Below are 26149 nucleotides of genomic sequence, written 5' to 3' on the forward strand. Positions count from 1 at the left end.
CCGCCCGCCCCACAGGGACACTCGTCTGTGGTCAGACACCCACAGTATCATCCTGCACTTGCTCTTTCATTTTGACGAAAAAAAACAAAAGTCATCATGTAGCAGGACAAATCCCGATCTTCTTTCCACTGCGGCCTCTCTAAGTGCTCGTCAACTTTGCGGGTGGCTTTTGCTATCGAGAGTAGCGAGCGCGAGGTTAGGGTGTTGTCGAGTTGAAAAGACGGTGGGTGGGTGGGTGATGTTGGGGAACAGATGGGGCGGGAAAGGAGGGGGGGGGGCTCTTGGGGTTACCCCGGTAACAAGGATGAAAGCAATTTCCTTGTTTGGGTCACTAATTGAAAGGAGCTTGTCCCACAGGCAGGCAGGTTCAAATCTGATCTGAACTCCAATCTGTTGCTCTTTCCATCCTTTTTATTGATGCGTGTGCATGGCGTGCATGTGCGTGTTTCACTAGCACTCTTTTCAGAAGGCAAAACACATTTGAACACAGATGTTGGAGCAACACATGTAGGCAACCGATGCATCATCTTTGTCCTCTGCAATGAACGACGCCTATTACTGCGGGAAACTGAGAAGCTGTGACAGGTCCTCATGATGGGAGATGTGCTGTACTGCCCCCGAGTGGCCAAGGTGTGCAAACTAGACGTTTCTAAATGACTCTAAGAACATTGACTTTAAATCATTGTAATTCCTAACTGCAGTGCTGTTTTGTCACGCAAACCTCTTGGTGCATCTCCCTCATGTGTCCGTCACCCCGTGAGTCCCTTAAGCCCCCCCCGCTCACCCCGTGATGTGTGGTTCTCACCAGACACTCTTTTAATTCTCCATTGCCTGTTGCTGTTTGCCCTTAAACCAATTAGGCTTAAATAAATGTGCTCATTCAACAGCCTGGAAGCAAAAGGGTTCGGGGGAGGGACCAAAGGTAGACTGGGTGTGGAAAGCGAGACAAGCAAGGGAGGTCATGCGGTCGGTCTCAGATGGCCTCGATGCATGTTTGACAAACGAGCAGAAATGGAGCTAGACTGGATCATTATGGGAACTCTTATGTGACATCGACGGCTCCGCTAAGGTGCGGATTTACTTTGATAGGAGAACGTCGGTAATGTGGCAAAATGTTGTGTTCTAGATAGTAGCAGCTTTATGGAGGTCTGCATTGATGTAGCTTAACTTCCCATGACTGATTTTATGTTGGTTCTCTTCAGCGTGCAAAAAAATGCTGCTGCAGCCAAGTGGTGGCAGCATTTTACGCTTAGCGGCTTCGAGACGTGGTTGCTCAATAACCAATGCCAGTTTAAATAAGAATAATAGCCATTGTGAAATAATAATGTTTTTGGTACAAAATAAATGATAATGAATGAAAGAAAACCCTTACAGTTCAAAGCACCCCCAGGTCATGTAAATACTGTAATGTTTAGTGAGTGGGCGAAATGTAATAAGCTTTCCGCTCGGCTTCTTCCCACAAGGTCTGGTGAAATTAGTTTTGTGGTTTTTGAGTTCTCCTGTTGATTAGCGTGATTAAAAACAAGCAACCTGGTGCTTGAAGTACTTACTGCCTTATGTACGTACGTAGGAGTTTCCAACGTGTGTCAAAAATCAGCCCTGTCGGTCTTAACGGCTGAGCGCACTGGATGTGTCCTTAGTTACCGAGTCCAATGACGTTCGGCATCTCACTTCACTCTTCTTCAGGCGCTATCACTCAAAAGCCTCACATTTATTTTGCCAACAGCCACGGCTGCTCGGAACCACCTGATGTAGAATTCAATTCTCCTGCAGTTTTCTACCGCTGTGTGTTTTATCACAATATCATTTTTCACATTATTTGTACTGCAGCATTGACGTCAACTGTAACTCCTCACTCGCCCCTGCTTTCTACAGCACTCAAAAACACAACATGCATATGCCCGCACACGCACACGCACACACGCACACGCGCACGCACACACGCGCACACACGCGGCAGCACTACGGCTCACTTTACCCCAGAGACATCTGAGCCCTTGGAAGGCCAGATGGTGGATGCCCGTTGGGGGCGCGTGTGCGTGCGTACTTTGTGCACTGTATGGACTCGAGTGCTTTACAATCCAAGAAATACACTTTGGTTCTTTTCATTGGGCTTTTTCAAAATGAATACCGTACCTTTAAGTCTTGATTTTGTATCTGGTTGGTGAAGTTGAATACAGTTGAATTGGTCAACAAATCGTAATAATAGAATAGATCTGTAGTATGTGCCTTCCACTTTCAAAAATTATAAAAGTACTTTATAATTTAGCCATACTATAACACACAGGTGTCAAAATAAGAGGATTCATGGACAATTTTGACTCTCAAATGAATCGCCTCGTATTTTAAGAATAATGGTCCTGAGGCATTTTTGTCAAGATTGTCCAAATCTTTTGAAATGAGTTTCTGAAAAGTAATATTGTCTGATTTCTTGAGTGCTTCATGAAAGCAGACGGATTTATCTCAAATAAGACATTTGCAAACATCTGCTTCCTTTTTTTTAATCAGAAAATAAAAATTGGTGAAAATAATACACAAGAAAGAAACAGTCATTGAGGATCCAGCTTTTTTAAGGCAAATCAAATTGCATCCGATGATCCCATTAATTGGTCAAATAATCGATTCTAAAATTGTTCGGTCAATCTAAAAAGCACCTTTTTTTTTCCCCGGTCCCGAGTGTTGGATACTATACTATCCTTCATGTTGATGTCAGGTAGCAGGCTTTTGCATTTCAAGCCCCGCACGACTTTGCCAGCTTGTACGTATGTCCGGCTGCAATGGGTTCCAGACTCCACTTCATTTTGTCTTCTCTACGTGGCACAGTAGAGTATGTCCTTGTTGTTTGCCAGTGTCTTCTACACATTCCTCCATCTAGAGATTAGCCACAGAGATGCTATCGGATTCCAATCATGTTGCTGCGACTATAACATGGCAGGTGGCTTAGTGCGTCGAGGCTTTAAATCCCTATCGGTGGAATCTCTGGAACGAGCAAGACTGGCTGCATCGCCGACCGCCAAGACATATTGCTGCACAGGAGCAAGGGGCAATGTGTTGCGGGGGGGAGCCTCAAACTGTGCGAGTCATCTGTTTCCTGGTAAACCCACGGGAGCGCACGCAAATAAGCAACCCCAAAGACACACATGCCAATTCTATTTCATGGATACGTATACAACCTCAAGAGATGTCCTCGCTGCAAAATGGCAGCTAAAAATCGATTGGATGCAATGAGCCATCTTCTCAGATGGACACCAGCTTGGCGCCCCTTTCTCAGACAGCAGGAAAGCGAACAGGGAGTCCAGAAGCCTTATCCGATTTGCTTTCTAATTGTTCATGAAGTGAAGGCTATGGATGTACACTAATCAATCAGTGCTAAATGTCATCCCATCTTTAATCTATTGACCATTTCACTCCTTCCAGAGCCATGCACAGTCCAGATATCCTTTCTGGCTGCTTCCTCTCGGGGATTTGTAATTGTTTTTTCAAATAGTGTGGGCAAGCAAGACCCCATTTCTCTCTTGCTATTTGGGAAGAAAGGATTGACTTCGACCTAACTTAACTTGAGCAGCCCAGAGGATGCTACATTCTGTAGCGTAAAAAAAAGGAAGCGGCATCATCCTAATAGAGCCGAAATGATGGTTGTAGGCGGAAACTGTTGCACTTCTGATTTAATCAGCGCCGCTTCCCCTGCAGTCTTTTCCTCATACTCACACACGTAGCATAGCCTCATATTCATTTCCACATACCCCTCCCCCTTGACTTATTTATAACCAATACTGATTTGTATTAAGTGGACGTACGAGGGAGACTAGCCCCTGCAATGTAATTGGGCTACATCTACGTAGCGCACACTTGCAGCTGTGACTTGCCTTGAGATGCACACACACACACACACACACACACACACACACATTGGCCTGATTTGAAAAGGGGAAATGAGCAGAGACAGCGCTACGGCCCTGCCGCCCCAGGCCTGTGTCATTATTAATGAGTGTGTGCGTGCGTGCGCGCGTGCAAGCTCCCAGGTTCAGGTCTTGTGGACATACGTATTTCACCTGGCCCGCTCCCTAACATAAATATAATCTCTTATTAAACGCAAGGGATCTTGGCAAAAGCAGACCCTAGCCTAGATGAATTTTGCTCACGTGTGCAAATGCGTGGGACGTTTCGTGGAGTGAGTGGGGAAGCCAGCAAGCAAGTGTGTCAAATGGAAGGCCAGCTTCTGAGAGGGCCACCAAGTTGGTTTGTTTTCATTTGTTTGAAGCTTCATAACACCGTATGACAATACTTCTGTCTGTCCGCTTCTCCAGCCGGATAAGAGAAAGCTATGTTTTGGAGGTAGTAATTAACTATTGATTTGAAGTAGCAGTAGTGTGATGGGGTCTTGATTTCTAAGCGGTTGCCGTGTTCTGATGCCGAGAATGTGCAGAATACTACCGTTGCCGTGTCTAGCAAGCAAATGTATTCCTTGGGTGGGTTGCTGATTGTTCAAGCAAAACAATTGCTGATCATTAAGCAGGCATAGGATGTTTTGCTGAAGACTTTTTGCTTATGTTCATTTGCAGTCCAAGGATGATGGATGGCAGTTGCATTCTTTTGACTCGCTGCTTTTGCTGTGGCGTCCTCTACTATTTGCCCTTCATTATGTTCAAGGCAAGAAAGAGGACAAGGATTAGGACTCATTTGTGAGGGGACAAAGCGAGAGAAGGAGGCCAGGCTGGTATCTGCTTTCAATCTCTCGGGCGGGCGCTAATGAGGAGGCTGCTGGCTCTGGCTGCTAAGCCTGCCATTGAGAGGGCATGTGCCTGCAGCGCATCTGGGAGTTCATCGTCTTGGATGGATGGATGGATGGAGGGATGGATGGAGGGATGGATGGAGGGATGGATGGAGGGATGGCTTTGGGTGGATGGACGGATGGACGGGTGGACGGACGGACAGATGCAGGCTGTGTGATATTGCAATTTGGCTTTTTTTTTTTTTTTTTAATTATTTACACTCCTCTCATCAGCAGTTAACAATGTTGGGAGCAGTGTTTGCATTAGTGTGAAAAGTGTTATTACGTCCATGAGAGCGATCCTAATGATGCTGCAGCTATTTTTCTGTCTGTCAGAATGTGGTCTTGGATTTTCTTCAAGTAATACATGAGCAAGATGTATGTGAATAAACTGTTTTTTGCAAGGCATAAGACAAGAGAATCTTCTCATGTGAGCAAAAAAAAAAACCCAAAACAATTAGCTAGACTAGCATTGCTAATTCTAGCACGAAAGCTAGCAATGACAAGCCAAGAGCTATTTTTAATTTAAGATTCTAACTATAATCCTCATTTAGTGTTACTTTGAACAAGCATGTTTGACTGGTGGGTTGCTTTCAATTGTTGTTGATTTTTATGTAGTTAGTTTGTAAGGTTATAAAAAAATCTGTGAAATGCATCTATTCATCCGCCATCTAATACGTGGACAGACAAATGCACAATGTTCTCAAAATGGTCTTCACGTCTAGTTTCATGACCAATTTGGTCACTAGCGAGTTATCTTTGTAAAGCCAACATTTCCATTCGATTTGATCTCATTCGATTCTGTAGGTGTAAGGAATGAGGAGTTTTGAGAATGGTCATTTGCGTTCAAGGGAACAAATGTGCCAGACCATAATAATCGCTTTGTAATCTACTAAACACTGTAATTCCCAACACATCTGCCATGATCCGTCAAGTCAAACACGAGGTGCTTAGGGGCCGGGCCGTTGAGCAAAGATACAATTCCATCAAAAGTCTTCCCTCGACCTCTAAATGTGTCCTTTTCACACGTCGTCCGTCCCTCGCTCCCACCTCCTCATATTTAAAGCTTGTGATGTGCGCTTCACACTCTATTAGATGCCCAGTCATCAGTTTGACAGGAAAGTCTGCGTGCAGTCGGCTGGCTCATTTGAGAGACGTAAAATCACAAAATGGCGTTACGGCGCTCGCTAGTATTTTAGCGCACGCAAACATGGCCTTGGATTTGAGCCTCCCAGCGGAGTAAGTGATGGATGCTTTCCAGTACTTGTAGTATACCCTCTCGGGCAGTATATGCAATTTATGATAGATAACGTTGCATCGAAGGTTCATGTGAGCACATTCTGGAATACAACGCTCAAATTGCGCTAAAAGGCTTTTCACACAAACTGTGGAGATGACTTTGGTTACTGGTTGTTTGCATTCAAGTCATGGGCTTCTCTCAAAAAAGAACACAAGCGTGAAGTCTGCTCATTGTGCAAAGAGGAAAAAAAGAAATTCTTCCCTCAATCTAGCTGTCTGTTTCCTCGGCTCGAAGATTGATCGTGACTCGTGCAGGACACGGACACACCGTGGATCACGGCAGCGTGCGGGAGGGAGGGAGGGAGGGAGGAGTGACAGATGCCATGAGCGTCTTCTGTTTGCTTGCGTGACTGATGGATTGTTTGCTTTTTATGAATGCTGAGATCACTTCTCATCATTTTCCTGCTCCAGCTTTGGATTTGGGGGACCTCTTGATAGACTGACTGAGCAAATGGTGTCAGCCATACTGATAGCATAGAACCCATGGCGTCAATTCAACAATATTTACTTTTACAGCTACAAGTACTGTGGAAAAAACACCATTTTGGCTCGTCAGTTCCGGTGCGAGTACCTGATCCTATGTGTTAGTATATGTGGTTTTCACAAATCGAGAAAATAGTCTAAAGAGGAGAAGCTCTGAGTGTGCATTGGTAGTGGAGTGGTCAAGAATGTTTGGATTTTCTTTGACAAACCCAAAACCCACTTCAGAAGACCAAGGAGATTGTTGTGGACTTCCGGAAGGGTCGCACCCAGCACCTGCCGCTGACCATCGACGGTGCTGTGGTGGAGAGAGTGAGCAGCGCCAAGTTCCTGGGGGTGCACATCAGTGAGGATCTCTCCTAGTCCACCAACACCGCATCACTGGCAAAGAAAGCCCAGCGCCGCCTGTAATTCCTGCGGAAACTCAGGCGAGCGAGCGAGCGCTCCTCCGGCCGTCATGTGAAGACGTTGACAATAAAGCAGACTTTGACTTTGAAAACGGCGATCAACTTTGAGTACGTACGTACGTATAGGTTAGAAATGGGAGGGAAAAAAAAATCAAAATTAGCACGCCACCTTCCAAGCATATTTGGAAGGTGCCCCCCCCCCCCCTCTAGTTGCTTATCCAGAGTTGCTTGTGGCAAACCTAATTCTCCAGCACCCATCAATGCAAGCCTGCTAACAATTATTTGTTCTTTGCAGCGGACAGCAGATTTGGGTCATTAGTACGGACCGCCGTTTGGGCTGCTAATTGCTTTGCCGTTCACATGGTGGTGACATCAGCACATTGCTAATTGACACTTAATTGCTAATAATCATGGAATGGATCGCTGCGAGTCCAATTAAAAGTGATTGCTACCGTAGTTCTTTTCAGGCCGGGTCGCTAATTGAATACATCTTTGTCAAAGGAATCATTTCGATCGGGGCATATGCTTTTGTGTAACTTTGCTTGCCGATACCTCCGCGGAAGATAACATAGATGAGGTTGGTGGAATGGAAGATTGAGGAAATTGCTGGGAGCTGGAATGCGCTCGTCTTGCTTGTTTGGGTCACTGGAGGAATCGCTGGTGTGTATGTAGCATGTGTGCGCTGTCATGTCAAAAGTGGCGCAAGAAAAATTGAAACTTGAGACTCTGAATAGCCATCCTCTCGACGCTCCTGTAAACATACCTGGAAATTCTGTCGAAAGACCCGGTCGCATGAAAATAAAGTGGAATGCTCCCCATGACGGGGACAGGAAATATTCCAGCTCCATCTTTTGGAAGTCGTAGGAGGCCTTTTTTTTCCCACATTTCGTCTTTGTAGCATCGTTGTGTGGCCTGGCGCTCTGACCTGCTTCTCTGCATACGTATCACCTTACAGGATGTACTAAACGTGCGAAGCGGATCCTCGTCTGCCACTCAAACGAGATCAGGCAATTTGTCAGATGAAACACAATGTTCCCTGCGCCAATTCTGAATGTATGAAAGCGCATTTGAAATCCCAAATCATTTAGCCCTACTTTTTGCCCATAATCCACTCCTTTGGCCCGTGACGCTATATCGGCTTCCATATTGGCTTCCATATGGGCTTCCGCGTTGACTCCATGCTGCTCTCGGTCAGTGGGGGAACGGCAATTAGCACTACATTTGCTTGCAACCGGAGAGACCTGTCACCTCTGTTTCACAGCTCTGTCTTTGAAGACGTGCACTTGGGCGCATGCACTTGTGTTTGCGTGCGTGCGTGCGTGCGTGCGTGTCTGTCAGCGTGCTTCACGGGAGGAAAGAGCAGATCACGGCACCTGCTTCACGGCGGGGGGTTGGACCGCTAAAAGGTGTTTGTGTGCGTGCGTGCGTGCGTGCGTGCGTGGTGCATGTGTCACTTTAACAAGGAGGCCGAGCAGCATCTAAATGCACGCGGGCGGTGACTTTTAATCAATGATGCAGCAAGTCCCTTTAGGTATGCTAATGCATCTCAAATGTTAATGTATTTCAATTGCAAGAACCCAAATTGTATCATCAGTCAATGAGAGATTGCGCGCACGGTGCCGACGGAATGGAAATCTGCTTGATGAATGTTAAGGAAATGAAGTCCCGCGCACCTTTCGAGAAGAATCATTTCAAAGTGTCGAGAAAAAGAAGGAAATGAGACATCACAATCATGCGCCCCTCTGGATCGTCTGATATTTTGTATTTCATGCTAAATTTGCAATTGGCAACATCGATGTCATTGAGCCCATCTGCAAAATGACAGCAAATCAACACAATCTGGCTCAATGTGAGCCAGAAAGCTTGCCGGATTCAATTGGGCCTTCACATACTGGACCATCCCATCGTGTTTGTGTCGTTTTAGAAGACATCCCTAAGTATTTTATTCATGCCCCCCCCCCCCCCCCCCACCCCAAAAGCATTGGATAATTGGTAACAAATTGTCATAAAGGTTTTCATCATAGAACCGCTCAATTGAGCGTGATAACGTACAATGCACTTTGTAATGTAGAGTCAATGTATCTCTGCGTGTCTGCATGACTAGCTGGCTGAAAGGAAGGAGAGAAAGAGAGAGAGAGAGAGAGAGAGAGAAAGAGAGAGTCCCCAAGTGGCTTAAGGTTTATTCAAGAGAAGTTAATGAGTTCCCCTGTCTGCTTTGCCTCATTTTTTTCCTCCATTTATTTTGAGCTCCATCGCTTCCCCATCTCTTCTCTCTAATATTCCACTCACCTCACAGACCCGCCCCCACCCCCCAAAAAAGGCCCAGCTAAATACGCGAAAAAAAAAGTGTCCCTTTGGGAAATGAAACTATTTGGTTACGTCACAATCTTCGTGGCCTTCTTTCCTATGTTTTGGGTGGTCCTTTTCGTTGGAGCACAAAAGAATTTGAATGTTCAGCTACTTGTAAAAGATTTTCCATGCTAATTCAAGCACATCCATCCGACCGATGCTGATCACAGATGTTCTTCATAGTCCCCGGCAGAAAAAAACGAAACAAAACGATATTCTCATCGATTTGTTTGTCGTTGTGTCCTTCGTTTCACGTTAGCAGGACTGCTACTTTATTTTTGGCGAACGTGAGACTTCATTCAAAAGCGCCCTCACAATCTGTTATGTTTGATCGGATTGCGTTGTCTAACGTTGACCTTGGCAAACCTGTGGTTCTGTTCTGCAAATCAAAGAATTTGCATATTTCCTCTGTGTGTGCGTGCATGTGAGCGAGTGAGTGGCTCTCAGCCTGGCCTGCACTCAAATGTTGCAGAAGACGAGAGGAAAGAAAGCCAGAGGAAGAGAAAGGGAACAAACACATGAGGATGTAAATTCAAGTGAAATATACATCACAGGAACGTATGAGATTTTGAAGCCCGTGTATTTTGTGTAATCAGAGTCTCATCCAGTCTTCATAAAAGGAGGGTGCTTTGTGTCCTCTCCCTCCCCGTTGATTGGAGCCATCTGGGCTTTTTGGAAATACTCGGAGCCATGACAATGTATTGCTGAAAAGCCGCGGGGGGGAGGGGATGTGTCTTGAAAAGGCTAGCCTGGAAGATGTCTCAAATGTGCTGTGAGTGACGCGAGATGCTGCTGTTTGTTGGACACGTCCGTGGCCGCAAGCCAAATCAACTGATTTACGCCAGGCTACAGTGAAGAGGGAGGCCTCGCGGCCGGGCCGGGCCGGGCCGGGCCGGGCCGGGCCGCTCCACCATTACGCAAGACTTAGTATAATGGGGGGCACCGTATCAAAAAACCATCAATCCACCAGCCTGTGCTTGCACCCAACAAAAGCAAGACAAAATGAAAGCGAGATGGTGAGAGAAGCTGCTGCCGGTTGCAATTTGTCATCTTTGACGGCTGTCAACGAGCACGTCAATCGTCGAAAGAACACGATTGGAAAGTTTTGATAGGGCTACGTCAGACGTCACGGAGTCTCCGTCCGCTGTCCACGTGCCTGATCTTTGAATGAATAAGCTCCAAATTTCCATGAGGGATGTTGAAAGTCACATGTGATTCATTATTATTATTATTATTGCTCATTGTCCAGTAAAAGTGGATTGTGATGAAGCATTTCTGGAAATAACCTGACTGGTTTCTCGGGATTTGTTTAATGAACCGACTTCACCATTATGACTTAGTTCATATTGGAATAGCGCCTGCCTGCCTGCCTGCCGGCCGCCGCAGCTTTGCACGTTTCCATTCCGCTAAGGAACAACGCAATCTTCTTTGCTCCCACAACCTCGGCCGGGAGGCTCTACCTCCCTCTGCGTCGTTTCCATATTTGATGTCTAAAGTGCAACTCGCAGCAAAAATGGAAGACATGCAATGAATCAACCCGGACGTGTATGAACCATAATGTGCTTTGATGTTTCCCTATTCTTTGTAATGTGAAACAGGCTCGAGTTTTGCCTGACTTTTACGTACGTCACCCCGTCCGCTGCTAGCGTGATGATGTTTTGCGATTTGATTCCTGCACAATATTCACCTCTTTTTGTTCAATGAAGCCAAATGAGGCTGTTGCATGACAATCTAGTTAGGATAACAAGTGTGGCGATGTCACGGCCTCGCTGTGAACCGCAGCGGCGTGCAGCTTGTCGGCCTGTCAGCTTCCCGCCTCCCTCCCTCCCTCCCTCAGCCTGCGCTTTGAGTTATTGCCACTTGGGTCTGAGAGCCATTTATCAGGGCTTTGTTCAAATCAAGCCAAATCAGACTTATTTCAGGCATTCCTTGTGACTCTGTTCAAGCCCCGCCCCCTCCAGAATAGAAGGTTCAGGAGGGAAATTAGCACTGGTGGCCACTGGCAGTCATTCAGACAGACACAAATTTTCAAAATTAGCTAGCATGAAACAATCTGCCCAACTGCTGCCTGTTGCAAAGTGACAAGTTACGTAGATACACATCTGATGAAATTCTAGACCCTCCTGGAACCCGAGCGCACAACCTTAGACGCTGGAAAATTCCTGCTCGGACGTACGGCGGGTTGGAGGGAGCAGGGTGAGGGAACAAGAGTGTGCAAAAGAACACCAATCGCCTTTTCCTGTTCGGCTTTTGTTGGGAGCTATCTTTCCCTTCCGTCTTATTCAAGCAGCACAATGAGGTACGGAGCTTGTGGCGGGTGCCGCTCTTCCCACTTTGTCCCTCCATCTTTCCTCTCTTGTGAGCCATTTCAAAAGAGGGAGGGGTGTCGGCAGAGCAGATCAGAGAGAGTGCAAGTCCAGTGTTCATTGGCCCTTGACCATTGCAGGAAATGTTGTCTATTGTGTCCTGACTAGCTTCAAAGCTTCAGCACAAAAGGCCAATGTCTTATCATCACGGCAGCCCAACACTTTTTGCCGTGTCTTATTTTGACCCTGTGGTACTTCCTCATCATCCGCATTTGGAAAATGGGTCAGCGTACGTGCTTGAAGGTCTAAGCCAGGGGTGTCGTAGTCGTTTTTGGGGCGGGTCGCGTTGGAGTTCTAGTTTCCTTCAAAGTGAAGACATTTTGCAATTTTCGTCTCGACACGCCGTGCCGTCAAATATAATGACACTGTGGGCCCGCTGACCAGATTTGGAAGCCCTCGTCTAAGCCGTTGGCTTCTCTGACACCATTAGGTTGCCTTAAGTGAGTGCTCTAAGTGGGTATGTGGACTCATCAATGCTTATTGTTAATCTAATTCCAAGTGGTCCGCCGATACCGGTGAAAAGCATTTAGTATCGATCCGTGCAGCAAAACAAATAGCGCCCTCCCTCGCCTGCCTGCCTGCCTGCCTGCCTGCCTGACCTTTTTCCTCTGTTAAATGTAACCTAGACCGCAAGTTTGGGAAAGTAAAACAGGATCCCGTATTGTGCACGGACAGGAAACGGCACAGAACGAGACCATTCAATGATGTTTTTCTTTCTCTTGCATGGGGATTCATCACCTCATGCCAACATGCATATGCACATGAGGGAGCGAGGGAGGGAGGGAGGGAGGGAGGGCGGGGTGGGCGGGGATCCGGGGAGGGAGGGAGGCCGAGCGGGCGCTCGCTCAGACACCTCCCTCGCTCCGCCCTGTGTCCACATCCTGGGGGCAAGAGGTCAGGTTAAGTGGCGCCGAGGTGCAACGGGCCTGTTGTCCCTCTCTCTTAGCAACAGTGGCTCTCTTCAAAAAAAAAACCACTAATGCGGGGCCGGCCGCTGACAGTGTTCTGACAATGACTTACTATCCGCCAGCCGAGTCCCCTCATCCCAGCGCCGGCCTCTCGGGAAAACAGATCTGTGGCGAGAGCAAAAGGTAATCTAGCGGCGAGGCTGTGCCGCCGACCCCCTCCGCGGCCACGTGTGTGACTGCGAATAGGCTGGGAGGAATTAACACAAGCACACAAGTGTGTGTGTGTGTGTGTGTGTGTGTGTGCGCGCGTGCGTGTGTTTCAGCGAGCCTATGTGCGCGTTTGATGATAACAGGATGTAAGAATTGTTGTTTTTTTTCCAATCTTTTATCGCACAAGATAAAGGTTGTGCGAGATGTAAGGCAAATAGCGTCAGTCAGTGTAAACACGGCAGTAAGACTGGCCGCACGCTTTCTGCTTTTGTTTGACGTATCGGCCGTGCCGTCAGTGTGGCACTTTTAGCGACCCCTACGCAAATGTCTGCTTTGTGACACACAAGGAACGCATACAAAAGAATTGGGCAGCCTGCTCGTTATTTCAAAACAAGCCCCCCCCCACGTTTGTGTATAGTTGTGTGTTTCAACAATGGACTCGGGCAGAGAAGGTCAACTCGGTTTGGTGACCCCCAGAGGAGAGAGTATTTCAAGTCATCATCCTCCCACTGTGCCTGTACCTGTCACCTGGTGTGGCTGAACTGCAGTTACAAGATGAAAATGCCAAAGCCCTACCGTCCGTTAATCTGCCAAATTTCTCCTGTGAGTATTACTACATAAGGGAATGTTTTCTCCAGATTGTTCTTTGTTTGACTCCAGTAAGCGCAGGTGTACAAATAGCAAAAGCCGATTACGGAGCCGTTGTCTCGCCTGAGATGATCTAGATTTTCATATTTGAAGCCACGCATCAGTAGCGAGTGATTGTTGGTTTTTTTTCGCCAAATCCCTGCTGTGTGTGCAAAAACAAAGAGAAAACAATGCACATTTTTCTTGTCTTTGTGGAGATAAATGAGAAGCTTAAAGGCGTGCTGCTACTGGATCATCCCAGTCAATTAGCTCTGCGAGGCTTCTCCCGGAGACTTCTTCTACATAATGCCTCAACCTGTGTGCGTGCGTGCGTGCGTGCTTGCTTGCGTGCGGCTCGTCTTTTTTGCGGCGCAAGTGTTATTGGCAATAAATGTTTGATGTGTTTGCGTGCACACCTGCCAAAAGACCTTTTATACAGCGTGCCGCTCGACTTGATGTTTTGCCGTCTGCGCTTCTTTATCTCCTCACTGTCACGCTGACTGATGACTAATATGCGAAATCGGCCCGGCTTTTGCCTCGAGGGGCTGTGGCGCTTTTAGGACGTAGTGGCCGCTACCAAGGCTTGTAGTGCTGTGTCAAACTTGTGATCGTCGCTCACAGATGCAATTGTGTCCCTTGTTGCTGGCATGCCGGAGGTCAAATAAGTAGGCTGTCGAGCGAGGCCTGTGTGCTTTTTTTCTTGTTCCATTGCAAATAGGCACGATTGGTTAGGAACGATGCCAGCGACGTGTGCTTGTACCATTGTGTTGCTCAGTACCTATTTTTGTCTTCCATAGATTGTTTGTATTGTCGCTATTGCGTATTTGATGTTTTGAAGCCATTCACCACCGAGCAGCATTTTCCAAGCAGACTTTTGCCAGCCCTTTTGAAGCATCCGAAAATGCTGTCCTGTGACACGATTGGCACCAAACCCAGCCGAACTTTGCTTCTTCGCTCTTTTCACCGCTCTTGTGGATTCCTGATTGAATAGAGGGGGTGAGCAGAAGTTCCAATGTATTTGGTAGCATTTTGTTTTTGGTAGCAACACCCGGCCGGCCATTCAATATTTCATAAGAATGTCAGGCTTGGATCAAGAAAGGCATCAGGCAGCCTATACAAAAGGAGCAATGATGTGCGATTTCTTTTTTTTTTGTTTCAGGTCGATGATTCATTCGACCAAAGTTTGTAGTTGGATCGGTCGGTCCAACAAAGGTTCTTTTCGACTGAATTCCGTCAAGGGGAAAAAAGTTCATTCTCTCATGGCTCCCTCATCTCCTTCACGCATCTCTGGCGGGTAGCTGCATTTGTTTTGCTCTGTCTGGATCATTAGGAGGAGCAAGCCGTCCGTCATGGGACACCCGGGCTAACTACGCCACGGGGGATGGCAAAATCGCTGCAGTCGCGTCTGAGAGTCATTCCGAGCGCCATCCGCTTTAATAAGAAGATAACAAACATGTCATAAAAAAAGAGAGTCTGTGTTTGCTCGGGGGGGGGCGCGCAAAAGCACTTGACTGAATTCATTTGGTGGAAACTCTCGCTACTGTCACAGTGCAGTATGGCTCAGGTTAATGATGAAAGATATCAGCGTTTTTCAATACGGCATGAGGAGTTAGTTACGTCACAGCTCATAAAAAGTGCAAAATACATACCTAGGTATACGTATTCTTGTTCGTCATTTACATTCGGCAAAGTATTTCTGAATCATGGCCGAGAAACGACTAAACGTTTCCTGCCGTCCTGTGTTTGAAAGCAACGGCCCCCTCAGTGGAGCCAAACACGTGTCTTTCTTTCACTGCTTTTAATCAAGTCAGGGGATGAAAATAAAAATCAAGTCACATAGGGGGCAAACTCTGGGACAACAAGCATAATAATAATAATAATAATAATTCATTAAATTTGTATAGCGCTTTTCAAGAACCCAAAGACGCTTAAGACAGAATCCTCCTTTTTCAGATCTAAACCCAAATTAGAATGTCATTCCCCCTGCGACCCCAGTTTAGGGGAAAGAAAAATATTGCTTCAACGCTAACAAGGAGCAGACTGCAAAACTAGAACAACAGACTTTGTGAATCAATGTCCACCAAAACCATTCATCACTATCTTTGAGTGAACCAAACAAAAATGACCGAGGTCCCGAAGCTGAAAAGTCCCATTGAAGTCCCATACCGATATGAGGGATTCAAAGTGAAAAGCCTCCCATAGAAAGGGATTATGAAAGGAATGTTGTGCTCCACCCCAGAATCAACATGACACCAAATGAAAAGTCATAAGGGAAAGAATTTAGAAGATAAGATCACAGATAAGACTTCAAGTGCTATCTTTTTGTATGTTTTATTTTGGCCCTGAAATTCCTCAGCCAGGTGAATTTGCGCAGCCACTCTTAACACCATTTCTCATTGGCGCCATTTGTCTCCTCTGGCACTCTAGACTTTCTTTCTTTTTCTTTTCCCATTGTTCAGTGTTTACCATATTTGTGGAAAATGTATATTTCCACGCACTAAAACACACATCTTGGCCTGCCTGCCATCTTCTTTGGCGTTTGCTCCTTTTTTTCCTTTTGCAATTCGTGTCGGTTGGAATCCCAGCTCATTTTGAAATCATTGCCACTCACAGGAGCCAACAATAAATATTTGATGATGATCATAAAAAACACAAATCGCCAAATGTAGTGGTGGCATATGAGCCGGCAGGTGAAAGATTGACTTGCACCGCTTTAAAGTTTAGAGGCGATATGCGACCATTTAAGAGCAGCCTGCAAGACGGCAGTCATGCCTTTTTTCAACTCTGCAGCTCTTTTCTTGGCCAACAACTCTTTTACGAGAAGCGGCCAATTAATGACTAGCACAGTTCTATGACAAAATTAAAATGGACATGACGAACCATTCAAATTTCCAAAGGCCTTATGGTAGTTGACAGTGGTTCATTTCATTTCATTCCTTTTCCTATTTGTTTTTTTATGTATGGCAAGAAAAAAAGTCACTATTGTAGATTCATGTCAACAACAATTCAGAAATTAGTTTGACCTTTCTTCTATACATAATTACAGCATTAGCGAAATTGCCCAAAAGTGAGCGGGCCAAAGACATTATAGACACTATCATTATTTTTCATGTCATTAACGGCACTCTGCTGTCCTTGTTTATTCAATGATAGAAAGCATTCCTCCTTTCCAAAGGTGAATTTCATCCTCCCTGCCTGCCTGCCTGGCTGCCTGGCTGCCTGCCTGCCTGCCTGGCTGCCTGGCTGCCTGGCTGCCTGGCTGCCTGGCTGCCTGGCTGCCTGGCTGCCTGGCTGCCTGGCTGCCTGGCTGCCTGGCTGCCTGGCTGCCTGGCTGCCTGCCTGCCTGCCTGCCTGCCTGCCTGCCTGCCTGCCTGCCTGCCTGCCTGCCTGCCTGCCTGCCTGCCTGCCTGCCTGCCTGCCTGCCTGCCTGCCTCCCTGCCTGCCTCCCTGCCTGGCTGCCTGCCTGCCTGCCTGCCTGCCTGCCTGCCTGCCTGCCTGCCTGCCTGCCTGCCTGCCTGCCTGCCTGCCTGCCTGCCTGCCTGCCTGCCTGCCTGCCTGCCTGGCTGGCTGGCTGCCTGCCTGCCTGCCTGCCTGCCTGTCTGCCTGTCTGCCTGTCTGCCTGTCTGCCTGTCTGCCTGCTGCCATTTCATCTGCAACAAGAAGTGGTGTTCTGTCCAAACACCTGCACACCACTGTCCTCCCTCCCTGCCAGAGCTATTTACAAAATGTGCACTCAGTCCCACACATTGGCCCTGGACAGATACACCTAGTACTGCCTTTCTAAAAGGGAGAAATGATTGAACTGCTTTTACAGATGCTGTCTGGTGTTTGCTCGTGCGGAAGAAAGCGTCAGTGCCATTTAAGAGCAAATCGCGAGCACATGGCTAACGAGGCGTCTCGCAACGCATCTTGAGCTGCCGCATTGTCCAGCGTGCCGTTTTGTGGACATCCCCATCGACAAACTACTTGGAGAGGCGGGTAAAAGCCGTGGAAGTTTTGCGCCTCTTTTTTTGCTGGGGGATTTTCACAGGGAGCGTGACCTGTCGGCGCAGGTTTTGACAGTCTGGGAAGCTGAGGGTGATGTTTGTGCACTGCTGCTAGTGTCACAGGACCACTGTGACATTTTGGGCCAAAAGCTTGAGCCGCCAGCCTACCCGAATGGCAACTGCCGTAAGGTCAGCTGTAAAGTGGATCTGCTTTGAAGGATGTGTGCTCAAAACACCAGCATCCCCGTGGCAAAACCGACTGCATGCGTGTGGGTGTGTGTCCAATGACATTTCAGCATCCCACAAGAGTTCAGCGTTGCATCAGGCAATGTCCTTGCATTTTAAGAGCCTTGTGGAACCATGAATGACAGCAGACGCAAGCAAACTGTGGGCAGGTGAGTGCTTGAAATTTCATCAGATGGAGGTACGTACATCGAATAGCCAGTCCTCAGTGGAGCCGAATGAATCAATCAGTCTTTGTGTGCAGTTCCCTGGAAAACACACAAAGAGGCCTTTCACCATTTGGCCACCCTTCCCGATTTCTTTTTCCTTCGTTTCAATCCTGCTCATCATAGAACAACCCCGTGTCAAAAGATCCAAGTCTGAGGACTCGTTTTTATCCACGATGCCTACTCCAGTAAAGCCCTGAAGGGAAAACAAAGCCTCTCTCGCCAAATATAGACTTCTTCTCCGAGCATGTTAGCGGATGCCGCCAGACAGTGGATTTAGCTTTTCATGACGAGTACAGAACGGCATTTTCGAGCAGACGCTGGTATTTCTAGCACGGATGGAGGAGAAAAGGGGGACGATGAGAGATGAGTGTCTGCGGTCGTCCCCAGCGTGTCTTGTCCCATCTCCTGGGATGTATTCCCTTCCTTTGTGAAACTGCACTAACAAGATCCCAGAAGAACATCTCGCTTGTGGTTACAGGGAGCAGGATTACAGCACGTCTTCACTCTCAAACATGTGGCATGTGGCAGGGGAAGAGCAAACTTGGGCATCAATTACCTGGATGGCTCTCACTGCAATGGTCAGGGGACATCACGGCTAAATTGAATAACACTCCCAACGGTCTCCAAATGGCTGAGGCCTCTCAGCGCAGAAACTCATTTCTCCACACCTCCATATGACTGTTAAACTGTCTTCAGATCCAAAGCCCGGTTCTCGTGGGCCAGAGCCATCATTTGACTTTGATTGAAATTCGGCTTCGCTGGGTTCAAGGAGGGTGAAGGTTGTGTGTGGGTTTTTTTTTTTTTTTTTTTTGACAAGCACCAATAAGATAAAGGGAGGGCACTTTCAAGGCTCTCCTCTGATTTTCTCTGTCAGGCAGGCAGTTGTCAATTTTATGGCACATCCAGACATAATGGCAAAGGCTGCAACTTACTGATCTCGATGCCTACCAACTACTTCTGAATGCACCATTGCAACATTAGTGCCTTGCTTTTTTTCTATAGTTCTTATCCAAACTAGGGTCCTGGTTGAGCTGGATGAATCCGGAGTATATGGAGAAAAGGCCAAACAAGAACCAAATGAGAGTTGAGATTCAAAGCCTGAATCACAAGTGTAGAGTCTTGCCTCAGCTGTAGAATTGTAGAGAGACATTTACCAGGGATTGCTGTGAAGGTCACATTCATTTTCATTGATCTCGTTCCATTGCAAAGACCAGAGCCAGTTGTAGCTCAGTCAGCCATCGCAGATGGAGAGCAGCTGGGTGCCGTGCGTGTGCATACGTACAGTCTATAGCGAGCGAGCGAGCGAGCGAGAGCCTGCTATCTGCGAGCATCTCCCTTACAGGACTTGCTTTCAAACGTTTACGCATGTTTGCGTGTCTGCGTATGAGTCCGACCTTTTTCTGTTAGTTCTTGCGTTCACGAATATTGCAAGTGGCTCTGATGAACACAATGTGTCATTGAGGTACGAGAAAAGGAGTTGAAGGTGCTGTGTGTGGGCTTAGACAATATGGTTGCTTTCATCGTAAAGCGTCTCTCTCTCTCTCCGGTGATTTCTTACATGATGCCGCCGCACAATGACAATCGTGTAAATCTCCCTTATCACAATGATGTTGCCGCTATTGTCCTCTGCGCTCTGTCTGCACAACGTAGATAAACAATCAACCAAAACTTGTTTGCACGTTGTTTTCAGAGGTAGCGCCATTGCGGCCGCTACAAATGCCTTGTCGTTTTGTTTGAATGAACAAAGTATGCATTGTTTGGTGGCTCCTAAGAGCAAAACGCTACCTGACCCATTTTTGGAGTTAGGTATCTGGTTAAACCCTTTTTAGTCAGTCGCCCAATAGAATAACATGACCTGATCCCTTTTCTGCCTAGTGATGTGGTTCAACGGCGTTCATTCAGATAAATTGAAGTTGTATTTAATCCGAGCGTGCACGATTCCCATGGCCGTTAAATGAACGCTGAAGTGGAATTTTGGGAGTCAGAACGGGTCATTGACTTGACACTTCATTTTCCTTACGCAAAACGTCTTCCTCAAATGTGACCGTCCGTGTACTTAGTGGCTCTGAGAAATCTCTTAACGGCGACCCGCACTGTCCTAATTAAAGCGGAGACTGCAGGGGAGTATTATTGAGTGAGCAGTCAGCAGTATTTGGTGCTCTTCTTTAAAAACAATGAGGATTTCATTCACCCCAGATAGCCCATTAGCTAGAGTTTCCCCTTCTAAATGTCAACGTCACACAATCTGTAGTGCGACTCGGACAACGCTCGTCGTCCATGTCAGTCACTTGTGTGTCCAGGCCCAAAAATGGAGCAGATTTCAGCTGCTACAAGTTTAGAAAATGTCAAAGCTGGAGTTGATTGACTTCCATTCTGGAGTTATTTTCCTGTGGCGAAAGGTTAAATCCCAACACCACTTCAATCATGGTCCTTGGAGCATCATGTTCCCTTTGCCCGCTTTGGTGGAAGTAGGAAAGTCATTCTTGGCACCGACATTCTGTAAAGTAGGTGTAATTGGGTCCTTATGTTTCACGTCATGCGCTCGTAGGCATCGACGGGGGAATTCATTTGGTGGCGTCATTCAAGTGATCGCATTTCGATCTGCGTTTCTTTTGGGGGGGGGGGACACGCACACGCACGCACGCACACACACACGCACACACACGCACACACACACACACACAGGAGAGCCGTTGCGATGGGACTCAAGTGACCAGGGGGGTGCGGTTGCCTGACTGGGAATGCAGCCAATCTGGTCCCCCATAACGGGGGAGGAGTCTGCTTGTCCCTAAAAGCCTTTTTGCGAGGTGAGCGCCCTATTAAGAGTTGTAATTGCCTCATTTTGGAGAAGCAAATTGCCGGGTTTCTTGAAAGCAGACAGGCTGGCCAAGCAGTAATGACAATCGTGACTGTTGGAGGAAGCCAGCAGCAACAGATTTGTTTATTTGTGTGTTTCTTTGCTGAGCAGAGCCGGCTCGCCTTACTGGGAGGTTTAATATTGGACTCATTAGCCCTCGCTGCCTTTTTCCTGATAACCTTTGGTGTTGGACCAAAATAGGTTGAATTGTTTTTATATGAATTCAGATTAGACGTGCGGATTTCACCAGATGCTAAGTTTAGGACTGCCTATTCAGTTCTGGCCTCGTAATGAGGACTGGAAAAAGAAACGAATGAAAGTTTAGCACAAAGAACTGAAAATAAACTCATACGAGTTTACGGCCCATCCATTGACCACGACTAAAGATCGAAACGTTTCTTTTTCAGTGATTGTTTTGCCAGCATCGATGGCATGACAAAACTGTTCAGCTTGCCATTGACAACAATTCAATGTTCAAATAACAAAACTGAATGGAAGCTGGAAGACCAAAAGGATGAAAGTGAATTGCTCTGATAAATGCAAATTGAGGAAATGTCAGTTGCAACTAGGAAAAGAGGAGCATTGGGTGTATGGGTGAAGGTAAACGGGGTTTGGGCGGGCGCGTGTTGAGGATACGATGAATTAAAGATGACGCTCTACGCCAGCCCGCTTTCTAAAGATCACTCTAGTGCTAATGTAATGTTAATGAATGCAAATGATGTCCTACTGCTCGGTCGGACGGATGAGGCGAGGTTGCGCTTGCGTCCTCTCTTGGTGGGAATGTAGCTACGGCTGCATGAGTGACCGAGCGCTGGGAAATGAATAAGGCTAGCTTGTTATCTATCGGTGGTGGCCGTGTAACACAAATGTCATATGAATGAATCAACAGCTGTCTTGAGTCATGCCAGCGCAACACATAACCATCAACAAACGGTGTCGTAGCCCTTCTTCTTTTGCGTGTAGGTGCCTTTCTGATTGAAGGGCTAGATAGGATTGTATCTTGAAATATTGGATTTTTTTTTCTTCTTTTCAATCTCCAGGAAATCCGTTTTTTAATCAAGTAGCCACAAGGTACATTTTATAAAGGAAAAATGGCTGTCCCGCATGTGGGACAGCAATTTTTTACCTTACATCACTGACCACATTGTTTTTTACGTTACATTATTTATTTATCTTTTCCTTTGATAGCGTAAGTGCATTTTTAAAGCGCTTTATATAGGCCTTGTCTGCAATGAATGTATCCCGCTCGAAAGGACAGAAATCCATCCACATGGTCTTGTTTGTTTTAAAACATCCCCCCCCCAAAAAAAACCGCATCGCCAGGGCCATGAGTCCAAATGATCCAATAGAGTGAGGATGGGTGAAGGTCAATAGAAAGATGACATCATAAAATGTGTTCGACCGCTTGTTTCAATACAGCATTGATTTGTCACGCTTGGTGCGTGACGATGCACCGTATCGCCACATTTTGCTCACGTAAATGCTGCATCCAAACTCAACGAGGGTACACACAAGTAGGGAATAGCGTGGCAAGGTTTAATCACGGATGGCGCAATGTCACCTTGCCGTGATGAAATGATTTGCTAATTTCATCAGACTCTGCCCATCTTGCATGTTCGATTCATTTTCATAACATCTGCCGCCCATTCAAGATTCAAGATTCAAGATTCAAGAGTTTTTTATTCGCCATGTTTGAGCGTGCCAAACAAGGAATTTGACTTCGGTAGAAACACACCCTCTGTTCAACATTTAGGTGACTAACAACATTCAGGACATGTGAATAATGCAAAAACAGTGTAGACAAATTCAAGAAGGTGTGAGGAGCAGGATGTTATTGCACAGTAATGTCTCTGAGACTCTATGAGTGGTGTGAGTTCATCAGAGCAACAGCCTGGGGGAAGAAGCTGTCTCTGTGTCTGCTGGTTTTGGCGTACCGAGCTCTATAACGCCGTCCGGAGGGGAGTAGTTCAAACAGACTGCAACCCGGGTGAGAAGGGTCTGTAGAGATGTTCCTTGCCCGATTCCTGGTCCTGGACAGGTACAAGTCTTGGATAGATGGGAGGTTGATTCCAATGATCTTTTCTGCAGTTCTGATTGTCCGTTGTAGTCTGTGCTTGTCTTGTTTGGAGGCCGATCCAAACCAGACAGTGATGGAGGTGCAGAGGACAGACTGGATGATGGCAGTGTAGAAGGTCTTCAGAAGCTCTCGCGGCAGGTTGAACTTCTTGAGCTGTCTCAGGAAGTACAGCCTCTGCTGGGCCTTCTTCCGGACAGAGTCTATGTGGCCGGTCCATTTCAGGTCCCGAGAGATTGTGGTTCCCAGGAACTTGAAGGTGTCTGTGGAAAGAATAGTATTACTGCGGATAGTGAGGGGTAAAAGTGGTGAAGGGTCTCGCCTGAAATCCACTGTCATCTCCACGGTCTTGAGCGGGTTCAGCTCCAGATGGTTTTGACTGCACCAGTGGACCAGCCGCTCCACCTCCTGTCTGTACGCAGTCTCATCACCGTCCTGGATCAGTCCGATGAGAGTGGTGTCGTCTGCATACTTCAGGAGCTTCACACGAGAGTCACCTGAGGAGAAATCATTGGTGTAGAGGGAGAAGAGCAGTGGGGAGAGGACGCACCCCTGAGGGGCTCCAGTGTTGGTGGTCCGGGTGTCAGATGTGGTGCCCCCCAGCCTCACACGCTGTCTCCTGTTGGTCAGGAAGCTGGTGATCCACTGACAGGTGGAGGCAGGCACCGCAAGCTGGATGAGCTTCTGTTGGAGGATGTCAGGGGCGATGGTGTTGAACGCCGAGCTGAAGTCCACGAACAGGATCCTGGCGTACGTTCCTGGGGTGTCCAGGTGGTGCAGGATGTAGTGCAGTCCCATGTTGACCGCATCATCCACTGACCTGTTTGCCCGGTAGGCAAACTGGAGGGGATCAAGCAGGGGGCCCGTGACCTCCTTCAGGTGGTTCAGCACTAGCCTCTCGAACGATTTCATGACCACAGATGTCAGTGCGACGGGTCTATAGTCATTCAGACCTGTGATGGCGGGCTTCTTGGCTACTGGAACGATGGTGGAGCTCTTGAAGCACGAGGGCACCTCACACAGCTCCAGAGAACGGTTGAAGATCCGTGCAAAGGTGGGCGCCAGCTGCTCAGCGCAGACTTTCAAGCAGGAAGGTGACACGCCGTCTGGGCCCGGTGCCTTCCTGGTCTTTTGTCTCCGGAACATCTGGCGCACTTCCTCCTCGCGGACCTGGAGTGCGGGCGCGGGCTCTGCAAGAGAGTGAGTGGGTGACAACGATGATAGAGGTGTGGACAGAGCAGTTGTGGGGAGAGGTGAGTATGTAGATTGTGTTGCAGGAGGTCCCGTTGTGTGGGAGGACCGATCAAACCTGCAGTAGAACTTGTTTAGCTGGTTAGCAAGTCTTGGGCTCTCTACAGGACGGGTGGTTCGTTTCTTGTAGCCCGTGATGCTCTGCAGACCTTTCCACACCGTTGAGGGATCAGGATTGGCAGAGAGGTGTCTCTTCAGGTTCTCCCCGTAACACCTCCTGGCTTTCCTGACCTCTTGGTTCAGCGCGTTTCTGGTCTGCCTGAACAGCTCGCGGTCGCCACTCCTGTAGGCCTCCTCCTTGACTTTGCGCAGCCTCCTGAGGTTCGGTGTAAACCAAGGTTTGTCGTTGTTGTACGTGCAGAAGGTCTTAGTCTGCACACACAGATCCTCACAAAAACTGATGTATGATGTGACAGTGTCAGTGAGTTCATGCAAGTCTGAAGTTGCAGCTTCGAAAGCTCCCCAATCGGTGCAGTCAAAGCAGGCTTGGAGGTCCTGCCTTGACTCCACTGTCCACTTCCTCACAGTCCTCACCACAGGCTTAGAAGTTTTCAGTTTCTGCCTGTAGGCCGGGATCAGATGAATTAGACAGTGGTCCGATAGTCCTAAAGCTGCACGAGCCGCAGAGTGGTATGCATCCTTGATCACGGTGTAGCAGTGGTCCAGAGTCTGTGCCCCTCTGGTGGGACACGTTACGTGCTGTCTGTATCTGGGGAGTTCGTGTGCGAGGTTCGCCCTGTTAAGATCACCTAGAACAATGATTAGTGAATTTGGTAGAAGTTTCTCCATGTCTGTTACCTGGTCAGCCAGCATCTGCGTGGCTTCACTCGGGCGTGCGTGTGGTGGAATGTAAACAGCCGCCATGACAATCGAGGAGAACTCCCGTGGTGAATAGAACGGCCGGCAGTTTATGAAAAGTGTTTCTAGGAGAGGGCTGCAAAACTCTTTCAACACCGTGACTTCAGTACACCAACGTTCATTAATGTAGAAACAGACACCACCTCCCTTTGATTTTCCGGAGAGCTCCGCGCTGCGATCTGCTCGCACTAGCTTGAACCCGGCTAGCTCCACGGCGTGGTGGGGGGTTCGTTCGCTAAGCCACGTTTCCACAAAGCACAGCGCGGCGGATCCGCTGAAGTCCGTGTTCCTTGAAGTGAGGAGCAGCAGTTCATCCATCTTGTTCGCCAGGGAGCGGACATTCGCCAGATGAATTGACGGTAGGGCAGAACGGAACCCTTTCTGCCTCAGCCTTACGAGTGCGCCGGCTCGCTTACCGCGCCGCCGCCGTCGCGCTAGCTTGTGCGCTAGCTTGTACAGCACCGCCGCTCCGGCTAGAATCTCCGACAAACAGTCTGAATCGGAGAGAACAGGAGAGAAAGTACCAGAAGAAGTCTGTCCGATGTTTAACAGAGCTTCTCTGGTAAAAGTGATCCGGGATGGGCAGCAAAGGACACAGAAAACACACAAAATAAGACAAATAAACAGAGAGCGACTCACCGTGGCTGCCATCCGCGGCGCCATCATGATATTCTATATATATATATATATATCTCTTGGCATCTCCTCGCGTCTTTCTCTCTTCTGGTCCCTGGCCTGGCTTTTGTTCCCGTTTAGCGTGTGGTCTTTGGCGCCAGCGGGGCCAAAGCGGTCGTGATGGGGGGGCGCGCATGGCTGCCATCCCTCGTTGTCTCGGAGGAGCGCGGATGACTCTGTGTTCAATTTTCAAATCAGCCACATTGTCAAGTTGTCCTTCAGGAAGACGTGAATGAAACGTATTTCTCCGATTCTGTGTTTGTGTCGCCTGTCCTGAATGTTCTATTTAAAGGCTTCAAGATGAGCGACGCAGCCTCGCCGTAGCGATAAATGAAATAAGTCTCCCGTCTTCTCTGTTGGCACGTCCGCTACGGGTTCTTTTGAAGCCAGCACTCGTAAGGTTGAATGGGAAGTGACTGAGAGTAATCCTTTTACTTCTGATTCTTCTTTCATAGGGGATGAAAGAAACCTGAGAAGAGTTCATGTTAAGAGGGTCAAATTCTCACGACAATTGTCCGTCATGGTGAAATCATTTCTTTGGATCTATGTATGTCAGGCACCTTTTAACAGTTGCTTTAG

At 47.7% G+C, this 26149-nt stretch overlaps 1 protein-coding gene across 7 annotated transcripts in view; it reads left to right on the forward strand.

The window, feature by feature from the left end:
* The window catches only part of ephb3a (eph receptor B3a), an 87404-nt gene that overhangs the window by 1301 nt on the left and 59954 nt on the right, over window positions 1–26149 (forward strand). The window lies entirely within an intron of this gene.

This window comes from Syngnathus typhle, linkage group LG13, assembly GCF_033458585.1.
Source record: "Syngnathus typhle isolate RoL2023-S1 ecotype Sweden linkage group LG13, RoL_Styp_1.0, whole genome shotgun sequence".
Taxonomy (NCBI): Eukaryota; Metazoa; Chordata; class Actinopteri; order Syngnathiformes; family Syngnathidae; genus Syngnathus; species Syngnathus typhle.